Source organism: Podarcis cretensis, assembly GCF_951804945.1.
Source record: "Podarcis cretensis genome assembly, chromosome: 8".
NCBI classification, from domain to species: domain Eukaryota; kingdom Metazoa; phylum Chordata; class Lepidosauria; order Squamata; family Lacertidae; genus Podarcis; species Podarcis cretensis.
The window spans coordinates 2,129,967-2,146,079 of NC_137177.1; the positions used below are offsets into that span (position 1 = coordinate 2,129,967).

The 16,113-nt window shown below is 50.2% G+C and overlaps 1 protein-coding gene and 1 long non-coding RNA gene across 3 annotated transcripts in view; one reads left to right on the plus strand and one right to left on the minus strand.

Annotated features, from left to right (window-relative positions):
* The window catches only part of PLEKHG2 (pleckstrin homology and RhoGEF domain containing G2), an 82,950-nt gene extending 68,198 nt beyond the window's left edge, over positions 1-14,752 (minus strand). For both annotated transcript variants that reach the window (XM_079985266.1, XM_079985265.1), the window contains exon 1: positions 14,290-14,752. The gene's annotated coding sequence lies outside the window, so the exon portion shown is untranslated. The remainder of the gene's footprint in view (positions 1-14,289) is intronic.
* LOC307221390 overlaps positions 1-16,113 on the plus strand; it is a 119,816-nt gene that overhangs the window by 20,460 nt on the left and 83,243 nt on the right. The window lies entirely within an intron of this gene.

Sequence of the window (16,113 nt, forward strand, 5' to 3'; positions counted from 1 at the left end):
GTCATTGTCTTGTTGGGCTGTGTATGTGATAAAGGGGAGCCATACCGGGGTGAAGGCATCTTCTTCTATTTGTCCCCATGTCAGGTTCATTTTATTGGTTAATTTTTCTAGTAGGGCTGTTTCCCATACTACTTGGTACCATTGGTCCATGCTTCCTCCTGACAGGTCTCTCCAGTGTCTGGTTATGGTGTTTCTGGCTGCTGAAATTAGGTGGGTTATGAGTTCTTTGTGGTGTAAATGGGCATTGTTGTCTTGGAACATGTTTAGTAGGGCCAATTCTGGGGTGATGCCTAATACTTGCTTAGTTATTTTACATATTTCTCATATGGCTGTTGTCCAGAATAGCTAGGATTTTGGGGCATTCCCACCAGAACTCTGTGCCACAGAAATGTCTGCAAACGTCACATGAAGGCTGGCGATATCAATCCCACCGTGTGGGAATCCCTTGCAGACAAACGCAGTGTTTAGAGACGGACAGGCAGGTTGTGCATCTGTAGCAGTGACCAGAGGAGGAATGACGGCTGGGAGGAGGCCAGAGAGAAGAAAAGCCATGGGGCATCTGCAGCAGCACAACTGGACGCCTTCATCTGCCCCAGCTGCAAGAAAACAGCCAATGCAATTCTGGGCAGCATCAATAGGAGTATAGCATCTAGATCAAGGGAAGTAATAGTGCCACTGTATTCTGCTCTGGTCAGACCTCACCTGGAGTACTGTGTCCAGTTCTGGGCACCACAGTTCAAGAAGGACAAACTGGAACGTGTCCAGAGGAGGGCAACCAAAATGGTCAAAGGCCTGGAAACGATGCCTTATGAGGAACGGCTAAGGGAGCTGGGCATGTTTAGCCTGGAGAAGAGGAGGTTAAGGGGTGATATGATAGCCATGTTCAAATATAGAAAAGGATGTCACATAGAGGAGGGAGAAAGGTTGTTTTCTGCTGCTCCAGAGAAGCGGACACGGAGCAATGGCTCCAAACTACAAGAAAGAAGATTCCACCTAAACATGAGGAAGAACTTCCTGACAGTAAGAGCTATTTGACAGTGGAATTTGCTGCCAAGGAGTGTGGTGGAGTCTCCTTCTTTGGAGGTCTTTAAGCAGAGGCTTGACAACCATATGTCAGGAGTGCTCTGATGGTGTTTCCTGCTTGGCAGGGGGTTGGACTCCATGGCCCTTGTGGTCTCTTCCAACTCTATGATTCTATGAAAACATGTCTCTCCCATATCGGTCTCTGCAGCCACAGCAGGAGCTGCAACCGTCCCAACAGCTTGACCTCACCCCGAAAGTTGCGCTGCTACGTTATCTCCTGAGACAGATGGATGCCATCCAAGCCACAGGGACACGGGTGGCGCTGTGGTCTAAACCACTGAGCCTCTTGGGCTTGCTGTTCGGAAGGTCGGCGGTTCGAATCCCCACAACGGGGTGAGCTCCTGTTGCTCAGTCTCTGCTCCTGCCAACCTAGCAGTTTGAAAGCACACCAGTGCAAGTAGATAAATAGGTACTGCTCTGGCGGGAAGGTAAATGGAGTTTCCGTGCACTCTGGTTTCCATCATGGTGTCCCGTTGTGCCAGAAGCGGTTTAGTCCTGCTGGCCACATAACCCGGAAAGCTGTCTGTGGACAAACGCCGGCTCCCTTGGCCTGTAAAGCGAGATGAGTGCCACAACCCCTTACAGTGCTACCTCTGGTTGCGAACAGGATCCATTCCGGAGGCCCGTTCGCAACATGAAAAGAACGCAATCCGCAGCGGTGCGCCTGTGCACACGCAGGTTACGATTCACCGCTTCTGTGCATGATGTCATTTTGCACGTCTGTGCATGCGCAAGCGGCAAAACCTGGAAGTAACTCTTTCCGGTATTTCCGGGTCACCGCGGGACGTAACCTGAAAGAACGTAACATGAAGCGGACGTAACATGAGATATGACTGTACAGTGGTGCCCCACAAGACGAATGCCTCGCAAGACGGAAAACCCGCTAGACGAAAGGGTTTTCCGTTTTGGAGGCGCTTCGCAAAACGAATTTCCCTATGGGCTTGCTTCGCAAGACGAAAATGTCTTGCGAGTTCCTGCGGGGTTTCCCCCCCCCCCTTTTCCTAAGCCGCTAAGCCACTTATCAGCTGATCCGCTGATAAGCCGCTTAACAGCTGATCTGTTAAAAGCCGCTAAACCGCTAATAGCGCTAATCCGCTAAGCTGTCAATGGGCTTGCTTCGCAAGACGAAAAAAACGCTATACGAAGAGCCTCACGGAACGGATTAATTTCGTCTTGCGAGGCACCACTGTATCTCGCCTTTGACTGGACTTAACTGTCCAGGGGTCCTTTACCTTTACCTTGCCTTACAGCCCAGCCACACTCAAGCCTGAGGTTTCTGCAAAAACACTCTCACACACCTCTCGATCCAGAAGGCATTGCCATCGTTCAAGAACAGGGTGGAAAAAGGTCCATGTGGGTTTTGCCTGGAAAAATTCTGCTGCCTCGGGGGAGTCCGGGGTCCACACAGAAACAATTGGTGGCCACGCTGCCACGTTCAGTAGCCCCTGGGCCTGCGGCTGCAAAGCTAGCGATGAGGCTGTCAGCCTAGGTGTGGGCTTGGTAAGAAAAGTTTGACAACCCCTTCTCCCTTCCACTGCCTCCGAGCGAGACGGGCCTGGAGGAACTTGGCAAGGACGTCTGGCGGGGCTGCCAGCTGGTGACAGGCTGCCAGGAGCCAGGCCGGAGAGAAAGAAGGGAGTCCTTTGATCCACAAATGGGTTTTCATTTCCCCCCATTCATCTCCACCGGAGGAGAGCAGATCAACACCCAAAGCTGTAGGCTCCCTCTACACCCCCCCCCACTTCCTTATTAGGGGCTACTTCATCCCAAGCTAAAGGGTGAAAAGCAGGAGGATCATTAGGAAAGAAACTGAAAATAAAACTGCCGGGATCATTATGCCATTATACAAATCTGCAGCGCAGCCACCTTGGAAGCACAGTGGTACCTCGGTTCTCAAACTGAATCCGTTCCAGAAGTCTGTTCCAAAACCAAAGCGTTCCAAAGCCAAGGTGCGCTTTCCCATAGGAAGTGATGCAAAGCGGATTAATGCATTCCAGACTTTTAAAAACAACCCCTAAAACAGCCATTGAACATGAATTCTACTATTTAACGAGACCACTGATCCATAAAATGAAAGCCATAATCAATGTAAAGGTAAAGGTACTCCGACCATTAAGTCCAATCCTGGCTGACTCTGGGGTTGCATCGCTCATCTAGTAGGGGCATGGGCCTGATCCAGTGGCCAGGCTCTTTCTTGAGTTCCTAATAGAGCCCAGTAGTGATGTACGGAAGTGAGAGCTGGACCATAAAGAATGGATGTTTTTCAATTCTGGTGCTGGAGGAGAGACTCTTGAGAGTCCCATGGACTGCAAGAAGATCCAACCTCTCCATTCTGAAGGAAATCAGCCCTGAGTGCTCACTGGAAGGACAGATCCTGAAGCTGAGGCTCCAAGACTTTGGCCACCTCATGAGAAGAGAAGACTCCCTGGAAAAGACCCTGATGCTGGGAAAGATGGAGGGCACAAGGAGAAGGGGACGACAGAGGATGAGATGGTGGGACAGTGTTCTCGAAGCGACCAGCATGAGTTTGACCAAACTGCGGGAGGCAGTGGAAGACAGGAGTGCCTGGCGTGCTCTGGTCCAGGGGGTCACAAAGAGGCGGACATGACTAAATGACTAAACAACAACATTCAAATACTGCTGATCATCTCCACAAATATTAAGTATCCAGGAGGTTCTCCATATGTTCTTATGCGTATCAATGACACTGTTCCCAATGTGGTCCTTTTTTCTGACAGGCGGATCCCATAAGTCCGTTTACACAGCTCCTTGGCTTGGCATGACGTTCATTCCCCTGACAATGGAATCTGATGAGATGCAATTACAAAATGCAAGGCCTCTTTTCTCCCAGGCAGCTGCGAGGAGGAGGAGGAGGAGGAGGAAGAAGAAGAAGACGGGGAAGGACACAGAGTGAAATGTCTAAAGAGCTGACGGGTTTTCTTTTCAAAACCCAATCTGGCGAACGCCGGCCAAATGCCGCATTCCGGAACGAAGGCGGCAGCGAGGCAGCTGGTCCCCTCCGATAAGCTTTGCCAAATCAACATTTCAGAAAGAAATGGAGCGGCTGTCTCGGGATTCGAAGGAGCAAAGCGTTAAAATTCCCCCAGGGACTGGAAAGCACCAGAAAAAGGCATTTATGGAAAACTGAAGCGGCTGATTCTTGCATCCCTACTGCCTCTCTCCCAAACAAGAGGCGGTGGTGTACACACAGGTCAAGGGTTGTTGGTCCTCCAGGGATGACCTGAAGTCTCCAAGTTGGCCCTTCTAGGTCCGGATTTAGGTCTGACGAGGCCCTAAGCTACTGAAGGCAATGGGGCCCTTTATATGTCCAGCTGTCCTTTGCCAACAACAAATTGTCGCTCTTTTTTGTGTTGAACATATGCTATATGGGGGACGAGGGTGGCACTGTGGGTTAAACCACAGAGCCTAGGACTTGCCGATCAGAAGGTCAGCGGTTCGAATCCCCACAACGGGGTGAGCTCCCGTTGCTCGGTCCCTGCTCCTGCCAACCTAGCAGTTGGAAAGCACATAGAATCATAGAAACATAGAGTTGGAAGAGACCACAAGGGCCATCGAGTCCAACCCCCTGCCAAGCAGGAAACACCATCAGAGCACTCCTGACATATGGTTGTCAAGCCTCTGCTTAAAGACCTCCAAAGAAGGAGACTCCACCACACTCCTTGGCAGCAAATTCCACTGTCAAACAGCTCTTACTGTCAGGAAGTTCTTCCTAATGTTTAGGTGGAATCTTCTTTCTTGTAGTTTGGAACCATTGCTCCGTGTCCGCTTCTCTGAAGCAGCAGAAAACAACCTTTCTCCCTCCTCTATGTGACATCCTTTTTATCTACTATTTTATCTTTTTATCCTATTTATCTACTTGCACGTCAAAGTGCAAGTAGATAAATAGGTACCGCTCCGGCAGGAAGGTAAACGGCGTTTCCATGCGCTGCTCTGGTTCGCCAGAAGCAGCTTAGTCATGCTGGCCACATGACCCGGAAGCTGTACGCCGGCTCCCTCGGCCAATAAAGCGAGATGAGTGCCGCAACCCCAGAGTCGGCCACGACTGGATCTAACTGTCAGGGGTCCCTTTATCTTTACCTATATGGTAATTGATGGACCTAATAGGTATCTCAAGCCATTTGCACAACTAATCTGCAACTAAAATATTATATTCCTTTTTTTCACATGGTCTACTCCTTCCCCTGCCCACCCCCTAATATTCTTAAGAAGGTCTCTTCTCCAGCCTTCAGAAAGTAGCTGGAAGTGGGGAGACAGAAAAAAAGTCCCCCTTTTCTTCCACTCCATAGTTTTAACCTGAAATATTAGGTGCAGTTCTGAGCCCAGAGCTCAGAAACTGCTCGCGCTAATGAAATTCCTTGTCGCAAAATGCACCTGGAGCAACGGGAGTTTCGGATGCTGCTCCCGATGGAGTCCATTCCACTGTCGAAGAGCTCTTACTGTCAGAAAGTTTTCCTGTATGTTTAGACAGAATCTCCTTTCTTTCTTTCTTTTTAAAAATATTTATTAATTTAAAATAAATACATTTACAAAAAAACAGACGTACATACAAGTTAACAAACATACAATCAAACAAACAAATAACAGAAAAATAAAACCAACCACCACACTATAAGATATAAGGAGATTAATAAAATTATCATCATATATACTCCTGGTATTGAACACAAGTATAAAATTTATAGAAAAGAAATTTAAAACTGACTTCCAGTTAATCTCACTGTACTTTGTCTACCCATTACTATACACCGCACAGTTACATGTTTCTTATATAATTTCTTTTTACCTCCCTACAAAATACAGGGAACAGTCTAATTCCACCAAGATGTTTCCTTTTATTCCATAGTTTTCTAAATATTCTTTAAAGACAGAATCTCCCTGTAACTTTGCAAACCACCACCTATGGAGACGGCATCACAACCTTTGTATTTCCCAAGGTTTAAGGAAGCTTTTAAGGTTTGTTGTATTACGGTATTTTAATGATTTGTTGGAAGCTGCCCAAAGTAGCTGGGGCAGCCCAACCAGATAGGGGGGGGGGAATAAATAATATTATATTATTATTATTATTATTATTATTATTATTATTATTTTATTTCCAGACCAGAGAAACCGACAGCTACTGTGCCATAGGAAGTATTCTGGTGGACGAGGCTGGACAAAGGGGGCAGAGCTTGGGTGAGTGGCTTCCCCTTTGACTCGGCCCCCATAAAACTTTTCCACCACTTCAGATCTTCCCTCTTCCATTCCTCTGTTTGGCCTCCCGGCATCACAGCAGCGAACATTTCTGTGGCTTAGGTTCTCTAAACAGGAGCGCTGGGGAGGGCGAAGGCTCCTTCCGCAGACAGGAGGGGTGACGTCAAGTCTCCTTTCCACCCCCCCAGGGTGCCAAGGGCCCATGACCAAACAGATAGGGCATTCCTGGAGGGGGGGGGGGAACGGTCGACTCCCATCATCTGGAGACGCCTTTGATTCTGCAATGCCCTTGGCTGGCTGTTCCCATTACAGTGGTACCTCGGGTTAAGTACCGTATTTTTTGCTCAATAAGACTCACTTTTTCCCTCCTAAAAAGTATGGGGAGATGTGTGTGCGTCTTATGGAGTGAATGCAGGCTGCGCAGCTATCCCAGAAGCCAGAACAGCAAGAGGGACGGATCGCTGCTTTCACTGTGCAGCGATCCCTCTTGCTGTTCTGGCTTCTGAGATTCAGAATATCTTTTTTCTTGTTTTCCTCCTCCAAAAACTAGGTGCGTCTTGTGGTCTGGTGCGTCTTATAGAGCGAAAAATACGGTACTTAATTCGTTCCGGAGGTCCCTTCTTAACCTGAAACTGTTCTTAACCTGAAGCACCACTTTAGCTAATGGGGCCACGCGATTTCTGCTCTCATCCTGAAGCAAAGCTCTGAACCCGTGGTACTATTTCTGGGTTAGCGGAGTCTGTAACCGGAAGCGTCTATAACCTGAGGTACCACTGTATTCTGCCTTTTCCCTGCTCTCTCCCTACACCGGCATCGGGGTCCCAAACTATAAAGGGAGTTGGAAAGAGACACTCCAAGGAAGGGGGTGAAATCGCACTGTATTGGAGGTCCAAGACACATACACCTGGCGGGGCCGGATTCAGGTTTGATGAGACCCTAAGCTACTGAAGGCTGATCGCCGAAGAATTGATGTTTTTGAATTCTGGTGCTGGAGGAGACTCTTGAGAGTCCCATGGACTGCAAGAAGATCTAACCTCTCCATTCTGAAGGAAACCAGCCCTGAGTGCTCACTGGAAGGACAGATCCTGAAGCTGAGGCTCCAAGACTTTGGCCACCTCATGAGAAGAGAAGACTCGAAGCTACCAGCTTGAGTTTGACCAAACTGCGGGAGGCAGTGGAAGACAGGAGGGCCTGGCGTGTTCTGGTCCAGGGGGTCACGAAGAGGCGGACACGACTAAATGACTAAACAACAACAACAAGCTACTGAAGGTAATGGGGCCCTTTATATGTCCAGCTATCCTTTGCCAACAACAAATGGTCACTGTTTTTTGTGTTGAATAGATGCTACATGGTAATTTATGGACCTAATATGTATCTAAAACCATTTGCCTTGCAACCAGTCCATGCAGAATGTAGGCACCCTATATATAGGTAAAGCTAAAACGACCCCGACTAAAGGTAAAGAGCTCCTGTTGCTCAGTCCCTGCTCCTTCCAACCTAGCACTTCGAAAGCATGTCAAAGTGCAAGTAGATAAATAGGTACCACTCCGGCGGGAAGGTAAACGGCGTTTCCGTGCGCTGCTCTGGTTCGCCAGAAGCGGCCCAGTCCTGTGGGCCACATGACCCGGAAGCTGTACGCCGACTCCCTAGGCCAGTAAAGTGAGATGAGCGCCGCAACCCCAGAGTCGGCCACGACTGGACCTAATGGTCAGGGGTCCCTTTACCTTTACCTTTAAGCCGCCCAGAGGGACTCAGGTGGCGCCGTGGGTTAAACCACAGAGCCTAGGACTTGCCGATCAGAAGGTTGGCGGTTCGAATCCCCACGACGGGGTGAGTTCCCGTTGCTCGGTCCCTGCTCCTTCCAACCTAGCAGTTCGAAAGCATGTCAAAGTGCAAGTAGATAAGTAGGTATCGCTCCGGTGGGAAGGTAAACGGCATTTCCGTGCGCTGCTCTGGTTCGCCAGAAGCGGCTAAGTCATGCTGGCCACATGACCCGGAAGCTGTGTGCCAGTTCCCTTGGCCAATAAAGCGAGATGAGCGCTGCAACGCCAGAGTCGTTCACGACTGGACTTAACTGTCAGGGGTCCTTTACCTTTTTTTTTAAATGCTGCAGAAGATTTCCATGCCTAAGGGTTTGCAATCTGACGATGAGCACCCACCTGGAGCCCTGCTCAGATGCCAGCTCTGGGTCCTATCCTGGCTACTGAATCCTTATGTTTAGGAACGTATGACTCTGCCTGAGCCAGACCCATTCAGTGCTGCCAACACCCAAAATCGGAAACATTACTAAAGAAGCTATTGCTTGTTTCCCAAAATTAATGTGGTTGAATTTTATTTTATTTTTAAGACACCGATGTGGTAACCTCGACAAAAGGATCGGATCTTGGGCAGCATGCATAAGAACTCAATGGAAAACAGCCACAGATCTTACACTGAACACTTGGGTACCACTCACTTATAATGGAGAAAAGTATGTATAACTTGTGATTTCGACAGGGACTATTTGGCATTCCTTCATGACATCGGTTTCAAGACATGGCGGGCAAATCTGGAAAGATCCTTGATAATCTGGCAACGCTGATAGTGTTAACTTGGTCTTTGCTGTTTTAACTCACTCATTCTGCGTGCCTTCTCGTCACCTTTTAATTTTTGTTTGCCACGGACCGGCGGCTGTTCCCAAACCACCTTCTCCCCCTCATCCAATCTCCAAAATAACAGCGGCGGCTGTGCCCCACTGCCATCTCCTCTGCCAGCCCTCTCCGCGGCTGCGCTGAATTTTCTGGGGAAGCAGGGAGCAGAGAGCGACATATATAGTTCATGCCACCATTGCTGAAACGAAAGGAAAGGCTTTGCGGAGAAACCCAAGAAATTCCATTTCCTTCCGAGTCCAGTCGTAGCGGAGGCAGATTGACCCGAGATGAACCTGTCCCTTTTTGGAACACACAGAAAACCCTCAGGGCAAGGCAAGCTTCAAGGAGCCAAGTCTTGTCTTAGGCCAACCGCATCCATACAGAGAGGCAGTGTGGTGTAGTAGTTAGAGTATCAGACTAGGACCTGGGATAGGTCAGGGTTCAAATCCTGCCTGCCCAGCTATGAAGTTCGCTTGGTATGACCTTGGCTGGAGGTTGCCCCTTAGCCTAACCCGCCTTGCAAGGTTGTTGTGGCGTTGATATGAGGACTGGGACCTGGGTTCGAATCTCCAGTTGCTGCCTCTCAGCCCCACCAACCTACCTACCTCACGCGGTTGTTTTGGGAATAAATGAGGAGGGCGAGAGCCACAGTCCTTGGGAGGAAAAGGTGGGATACACATGCAAATGATAATACAGTGGTACCTCGGGTTACATACGCTTCAGGATACAGACTCTGCTAACCCAGAAATAGTGCTCCAGGTTAAGAACTTTGCTTCAGGATGAGAACAGAAATTGCGCGACGGCGGCAGCAGGAGGCCCCATTAGCTAAAGTGGTGCTTCAGGTTAAGAACAGTTTCAGGTTAAGTACAGACCTCCGGAACGAATTAAGTACTTAACCCGAGGTACCACTGTATTGTCAAGAAAGTCCAGAGCAGAAGCTAAACCGGGCCACAATCGCAGAGTCCGTTTTGTGCACGTGCAGAGTGCGTTTTCTCCCGCACGTGCACAAAACACGAAGTAACTGCAGCTGGATGAGTGGGGGAATTTGAATTCCAAGCCCAGCGCTCTAGCTGTTGCAACACACTGGCTCTCGATCCTTTCAGCTCCTTGCTATGCCTTCCCAGCACCTAAGGTAAAAATAAAGGGACCCCTGACCATTAGGTCCAGTCGTGGCCGACTCTGGGGTTGCAGCGCTCATCTCGCTTTATTGGACAAGAGAGCCGGCGTACAGCTTCCAGTTCATGTGGCCAGCATGACTAAGCCGCTTCTGGCGAACCAGAGCAGCGCACGGAAATGCCGTTTACTTTCCCGCCAGAGTGGTACCTATTTATCTACTTGCACTTTGATGTGCTTTCGAGCTGCTAGGTTGGCAGGAGCAGGGACCGAGCAACGGGAGCTCACCCCGTAACGGGGATTCAAACCGCCGACCTTCTGATCGGCAAATCCTAGGCTCTGTGGTTTAACCCACAGCGCCACCCACATCCCATTCCCAGCACCTAAAGCTGCCCCCCCCAAAAAAAAACCTCCAGAGGCTTTGCACACCTTTTACAACCCATTTTCTCTCTGCACTGCACTCCCCCTTCCTTGGCTCCAGAAATGTCTTTCTCTCCTCTTTCATGTCCAAATCTGCCCCTCCAAACCCAATCCTATAAAATTCAATCGCTTTTCCAACGCAGGACCCCTATCCCGTTCTGCCAGAAAGAGCGCCTGACCGCTGGCCAGCCCCCCGATCGCAATTTGCTCCTCCATATCCCACACACCCGCTACACAAAAACCGACACATGACTCCCTTTCTGCCTCCATTGAAAAACCGAGCATTGCATTCCACGCCCAACTCCTGGAAGAGATATTCCCCCCTTTCTTTTCCCCACTCCCGCAACTGTTCCAAGCTGAAGACCTCCCTGCTCTCTGCCTTTGGCCGCAGAACGGACCCCAGACACGCTTTTTAGGGTGCTAGATCTCGCAACTCCAACACTCGCTCGCCCACACTGTTAAAAACACAACAAGGGCCCAGCAAGCCTCACGGATCCACAGGGACTTTCCTAGGAAGGATTCCTGGAGGGTGAGCTGAGCCAAGCCTCCCACTTCCTGTAGGAAGCCCAAGAACAACACCAACCCCTCAAAAAAACAAATTGCGCATTGCGCACCTAAACTCTGCCCATGCACAAAGTTCAAAATGTGAGACGGGTTGCTGATGCGCCGCTTGGTGGTTTGGCACACCGGGCTTTGCCAAGCTGGCAGGCACCCTGCAAATATTTTGGACTACAACTCCCATCAGCCACAATCAGGGCTGATGGGAGTTGTAGTCCCAAACATCTGGAAGAGGCCCGGTTGGCGAAGCCTGGTTGACATGTGTGTGTGTGTGTGAGAGAGAGAGAGATCAAGAGATCGAGAGAGATCACACTTGTTCCTTTTGGTTTGGTCTTTCTTTAACCCTGATTCTCATAGGATTGCAGAATTATAAGGGACCCCCAAAGGTCATCCATTCCAACCCCGTGGCAATGCAGGAATCACAGCTGAAGAATCCCCCAGGGACGGCCATCTAGGCTCTGTTTAAAGACCTCCAAGGGAGGAGAGTCAACCAGAGAAGGTGGGGCGTGTGAAGGGCATCACTTTGCACTAACCCTCCCCCCCCTTTTGAAGTAAACAGCGGTTTACTCCAAAGTAACTGCCCTATGGGAAACGGAGAGCCGTGTGACCCAGCAAAATCCGCAGCTGGTGAAGGGTGGTAGCTTGATGGTAGAGCCGGCACCTTCCATGAAGAAGGTCCTGAGTTCAAATCCTGGAAAAACTCCTGCTGGAAACCCTAGAGAGCTGCTGCCAGTCTGTGCAGGTAATGCACAGCTGGATGGGCCAAGGGCCTGACTCAGTACAAAGCAGCTTCCAGAAAGGGTCGGAGCGCCAAAGAGCGTCTGCTTCGCATGCAGACGGTCCCAGGTTCTATTCTCAACAGCTGTGACTTCTGCATTGCAGGGGGTGGGACTAGATGACCCCTAGGAGTCCCATAAAACCCCACAATCTCCAAAGAGAGGCTGGGAGAGACTACCTGCCTGAAAGCCTGGAGAACCGTGGCTGCCAGTCAGTGCTGCCTGTATGGCGCTAGAATGGACCAACGAATGATCTGACTCATTCTGACGCAGGTTCTTCTGTTCCCAACTGGTACCCAAGACAAAATGGCGCTCTTTTACTCTGCATTAATGCTCCCAGGGTGTGGAGTGTGAAAGATTGGTGCTTTGGTTCTGTAGGTAAAGGTGAAGGGACCCCTGAGCTTTAGGTCCAGTCGTAGCCGACTCTGGGGTTGCGGCGCTCATCTCACTTTATTGGCCAAGGGAGCTGGCATAAAGCTTCTGGGTCATGTGGCCAGCATGACTAAGCCGCTCCGGCGAACCAGAGCAGCGCACGGAAACGCCGTTTACCTTCCCGCCAGAGTGGTACCTATTTATCTACTTGCACTTCGTGCTTTCGAACTGCTAGGTCGGCAGGAGCTGGGACTGAGCAACGGGAGCTCACCCCGTCGTGGGGATTCGAACCGCCGACGTTCTGATCGGCAAGTCCTAGGCTCTGTGGTTTAGACCACTGCGCCACCCGCATCCCTTTGGTTCCGTAGAGACAAGCATAAAACGTGCATCAGAGACCCACCCTGCAACTGGGCATTTTGAGCCCAAAAATAAGCCTTTCTCCACCACTGTTGATGGAGACACCAGCTGGACAGTTCCACTGCCCAGCCCTTACTTGAAACTAACGAGCTTCAATTAGTTCAACTGAGTTTCCTTGTGGGAAAGATGCTCAGTTTCAGCATCGGGGTGGAGCACAGGAGTCATTGAAGCAGAAGGCGACCCAACCCAAAGAGTGGCGACGGCAGCAGCGGTTCTTGCAAAAGAACAGCAACTGGAATCAGGTGAGAAACACAGAACTGTAAGGTTGGGAGGGACCCTCCAGCGGTCATCTAGTCTAACCCGCTGCAAGGCAGGAATCTCAGCTAAAGAATCCCTGACGACCATAAAAACCTCTGTTTAAAAACCACCAGAGAAAAAGATTCCACCACCTTCCGAGGACGTACGTCCGAGTGCCAGCAGCCCCTGCCCTCAAAAAGTCGTTCCTAAAGTTTAACCGGAATCTCGAAATTTGAACCCACAGCCTCAGGCCCTCCCTTCCGGAGCAGCAAAAAAAACAAAAAAAAAAAAAGCAAGCCTGCCCTCCAAAACCTCTTCCTTTGGGGTCCTTAAACCCCCACAACTTGCTTTTCGGTACCAAAGCTCCGCTCTGGGGAAACGGCAAGGGTGCCTCTGAACATGCGCAGAGCGCCCTACTCCTCTTAACGCCAGCGGCGGGCTGATGAGAGCCAGGCCCCCAGAAATGCGTGACCAAAGTTTATGAGAGGAGAGGAGAGCGTGACTTCGCGGCGCAGCGAAGGGGAGGATTCCTGGCACCAGAACTTTAAAAGGCCATGCTGGGGATTAAAGAGGCCTGCCCCACAGAAGCCTGTGTGCCGGGGAGGAGGCGCCGTTCCTGCGAGGCAGTGTCCCTCAGTTCAAAGGCAGGCCAGTTATTCATCACATTTACGCCCAGCGTGTTTTACAATCCTGCCTTGCATTCTTCCCGGGACGCCTGTGCCCCACCGCACCCCACGGCCGCAGATGGAGGAAACCAGGCCCAAGACCACGTGACGGCTAACCAGCTGCGTGCCTCATAGAGCATGTGCAGAGAGCCCTTGTTTATTTATTGAGTTGCTGCATTTATACCCTTCCAAGGAGCTTGAGGCGGCGGCGTTATCCCCACCCCACAACAATCCTGCGAGGTTGGATGAGAGGCAGGGAGTTCCAGGGCCAAGCGAGGGATTTGAACCCTCGTCTCCTAGGTCCTGCTCTAACCACTGCACCACCCTGCCTTTCTCAACCACACCTGAAAGCAAGCCTCTGTTTAACCATATGAAACCGCAAAAACTCCCAGCACAAAAGAGCTAGCTTTTTGTGTTGGAGATTTTTGAGTTTTGTTTTTTTTTAACAAAAAGAAATTCTGGGGGAGAGATTAAGAGGTCCAGCTTAAATCTACCTGGAAGGTACACAATCTTTGGCCTGGAAGTGTTTTTTAATCCACACTAAGCCCCACTGGCTATTACTAAGTGCGCCTGTGAGCAAAAAGCACTCTGGACATGCTCTTGAAAAACCCCTTGGCCGCTCTGCCAGGATCAAAAAACCCAAACCTTCCAGCAGAGCCAATGGGAGCAAGCTCCCCAGGAAACTCAGGGGGGCTTACTTCCGAGTAAGACATCCATGCATGCATTATAGATCCCCCCCACACACAAACACACCCCGGACATTTTTGGGGAACCGCTGTTTCCAAAGCGCATCGACGCGCGACTCACCCTGCCAGATTGTGCCGGAGCTGCAGTCTTCGCGTCTCCCGGTTCTCAGTTCCCAGTCCAAACCATCACCGCTGCCGCTGCCATGCTGGGGATACTGGCCGAGCCCCGCCGGGCGTGGGAAGGAAGGGAAACGCTTCTGGTTCTCAGATCCAGCTTGTAGAAATAATAATAATAATAATAAAAACGCCTTCCTTTGACTGCACACACTCGGAGAGGTCTTTCTCGCTTTCTCTCGCTTTCTTTCTCCCCCGCCCCTAGAGCTTGTGGGGAGAGGGGGTTGGGGGCTAAGCCAGACCACCCCCCAAGCCTCCTCTTCCAGGATCCCCACCCCTCCTTTTCTTGCAGATTTCTTGGGGTTTGGGAGATTTCTGGAGAGAGACAAATATAGCCACCTCTCCTCCTTTTTTTTGGAGACCAGGCGCGCAACAGATCCCAGCTGGAGAAACTGGGAGATGGGAGAGGAAGGTGGGGGGGCGGGAGAAAGGAAGGGGGAGGGGAGAGGGGGTGGAGGGAAGGAGGTGGGGGGAGAGGAGAACAAGCAAATGAAGGGAGAAGGGGGGGAATGTTGCACGGAGGGGGGGTGGCGAGGGGAGAGGAGGAGGGAAGAAAAAGCCGAGCAAGAAATTCTCTCACACTCACTTCTCCTGGAGAGTTTCCTGTGCGCAGACAGATGCGGGAGGGCGGGCTTTTAACTCCTCGCTCTCCAGACTGGCAAAGCTGCTACGTTTTCCTGGTCAAAGACAAAGACCCAAAAAAGGTCCCTGGTCGAGTTTTTTTTTTTGTTCTAACACGTGGAAGCTGAACCTTGAACATCCAAACGCGCGATGCATCCCCCCGGCGCGTAATTCCTTACCAAAATAATAATAGCAATGTTTGCTGGTGGTGTGGTGCTGTACGTTTAGCTACAATCGGCGATAGTTTTTCTGAGCATGCACAAAGTACATTTTAAATTCGTTGGCCGGTGGAACTATCAGTTTGGCTGGAATTGGCACAGAGGCTTCTCACCCACAAGTAATTTTCTGGTGCCGTAGCTTTGGAAGAGGCGCGGCGAGTTTTTCTGAGCATGCACAAAGTGCATTTAAAACTCGTTGGCCGGTGGAACTGACAGCTTGGCTAGAATTGGCACAGAGGCTTCTCACCCATCAGTAATTTTCTGGTGCCGCAGCTTTGGAAGAAGCGCGGCGAGAGTTTTTCTGAGCATGCACAAAGTGCATTTAAAACTCATTGGCTGGCAGAACTGTCAGCTTGGCTGGAATTGGCACAGAGGCTTTCCCCCTGCTATGCCACCCATACTTAATTTTCTGGTGCTGCAGCTGAGCCCCAGTGTTTTGGAAGAAGTGCAACGTGAGTTTTTCTGAGCATGCACAAAGTGCATTTAAAACTCGTTGGCTGGTGTTAGGTAGGTAGCAGTGTTGGTCTGACGCAGTCGAAATAAATATCAGGTATCTGAAGAAGTGTGCACACACACAAAAGCTTATACCCCGAACAAACTTAGTTGGTCTCTATGGTGCTACTGGACATTTTTAAAATTTATTTCGTTGGCTGGTGGTACTGTAAGCTTGGCTGGAATTGGCTCGGAGGGTGTTCACCACTGTTGCCAAGATTGTTTTCCCTGTGCCACCTGGAAATTGTGAAGAAACATGAGAGTTTCTCTGAGCATGTACAAAGTATTTTTTAATAATAATAATAATAATAATAATAATAAAAAAGTTTGCTGGTGGTGCTGTAAATCTGGCTAGAACTTGCACAGAGGTTTCCCACCACAATTATTCTGGTGTCGCAGCTGAGCCTTGCGACTTGTGAAGGGACATGGCTTGGACTACT